Raw genomic sequence first — 2,168 nt, 5'->3', positions numbered from 1 at the left:
GTTAGTGGTTATTTTATTGGTATATGTGTGATCTGTCTGCTTATGTTCTGGATCAGTTGTTTATATTATTCTGTTTCTTCCTGGTTATCATTAGTTTCCCTTATTGGTGTCTCTCTGTTTCCCCCTGCTCTCTCTTTGCCTGCCTGTGTCTCATTAGTCCTGATCCCCTTCACCTGTGTTGCTCCCTCCCCGCTTGTTAGTCCCTGTGTATATATGCCTGCTTGTGTCTTCAGTCTCGGTAACGTCCTCATTGTCTGATATTGAGTGTTCCGCTTTGCTTTGTTCTCTGTCCTTTTGGATTACCCTGTGTTCTGTGGATTTATTTTATTATCTCTGTTCTGGATTCTGCATTGTTTGTACGTTTTGCTCCGCGCTTCCACGTAAGCCTGTTTAGTTTATTTGAATAAACTTTATTTTGAACTGCATCCTCCTCTCGCCTTGCCATTGTCTGCATTTGGGTCCACACTCCTCAGTTCCCTGCCGCTTCACTCAGCCAGCCCATGACAGGTTGTCCAAAAACTTAGAACACATCAGTGTGCTTCACTGTTACAGTGGGTGGCATGGCCCTTCATCACCATAAACACACAGTAAAGTTTATTTTTAACTCGGTCCCATACACACAGTCTCGCTGCCCCGAATACTCACTAGAGCACCACATGTAGATTCATCCTCCACTGAAAATAGTCCCCAACAAATGCACAATTACCTCCTGTTTATGTAACACAGGCTAAAAACTACAATGTGCAGCTGTTTTACTGCTGATTTATTACTGAGCCAATAAAAAAATTAAATTATATATCTGTGAGCTGTTTTTAAAGATTTACATCTTTTGTCCAACCAATGGGCTTGCAGCTGAGAGACACAGATAGGAAAGGGAAGTCAGAAGGTTTTGGAGACGGACAATTGTGCAATGTTGGGGTGTTGGGTTGGAAAATGTGTTGAAAAAAAGAACAGTACTTGTCAAATCCAAGCAAGATCGTCGTTGAAGAGATTAGTCTTTATTAGCTTTTATACCACATCTTGCATCATCGGACCCAGGTTGTATTTGACTGGAAATCAGCAGGATTGGTGTACCAAAAAAACACAAACACACACAGCTGTGGCTGATAATTGTTTTGGCTTGTTTTCTCAAAATTATAACTCAATAATTATATAGTTTTATTTTAAATTTCTTTGTGTGCCATTATTTTGGTAAAATTGAAATTCTTTTCTACTGAAGACACTGCCTTTAAGTCAATCATAGCCAAGGATTTTAGAAATACTTGATGAGTCAAAACCCCTCATGAGTCCAAACCCCTTCCACAGAATGTTGTTGACCAGCCACCAAACAGGTCTAAATTTATAAATGATTATCTTTTCCTCCTTTTATTCAGTCACTCAACTGTTCAATAATATTTTTTAAATCTCCACACTGCAAGGATTTTCTTTTTGCAACAACAACAACAGTCAAAGTCAGAGGTAAAAAAAAACAACAAATCACAATAATGTGTAATTTGTATGTAACTACAGAAAGTTAACTCATGTTGTAAAACTAGCTGTTCATGCATGTTGTAGCATACGTTTATCCCTACATATCCAAAGTAAGAGTGGGGACCAGACAGGAGAATAATCACGATCCTAACCTGTCACTTTAAAATGATTGATGTAAACAAGTAGGATAGATACCAAGATAGCTTGTGTGTGTTTGTGTGTGTGTTCAAGGGGAAACTGTTTCAACTCAGAATGAATGCAGTTCATTTCTGGTTAGTTCATTTCAGTTGAGAGAGGGGTGTGTGTGGGGGGTTGTAAAGTCCATGGAGGATAACCTGAGGCAGTAGAACAGGAGAATCCTGGAGAGTTTGCAGGCAAGGAGACCTATCTTAAATTTTGTCAAAGAGGTAGTTGAACAAGATTCATCCAGACCCACTCCAGGGATCAGTACATTTCCAGCAGCACCAAGTTGCCCATTTTTTTTGGAACAAGTGCCACTTCGGTTTACTCGTGTGTGTGTGTGTGTGTGTGTGTGTATACATCTCAATTTTTAGAGCGAGGATGTCCAGAAACTGGATTGAACTTGTAGTTATCTCCTCCTTTAGTCACACTCACTTCTCTTTCTGTTATCCACCATGTTGGTTTTGTGTGTGTTATCAGGTTAATGTTCAGTGGTTGATATCCCAATTCACAAGATG

The sequence above is a fragment of the Micropterus salmoides genome, unplaced genomic scaffold (genome assembly GCF_014851395.1).
Source record: "Micropterus salmoides isolate LMB-PRFRI ecotype aquatic unplaced genomic scaffold, ASM1485139v1 Ms_hic_scaffold_19, whole genome shotgun sequence".
Taxonomy (NCBI): domain Eukaryota; kingdom Metazoa; phylum Chordata; class Actinopteri; order Centrarchiformes; family Centrarchidae; genus Micropterus; species Micropterus salmoides.
The sequence above is the reverse complement of the archived record's forward strand: the minus strand, read 5'-3'. Positions refer to the sequence as shown.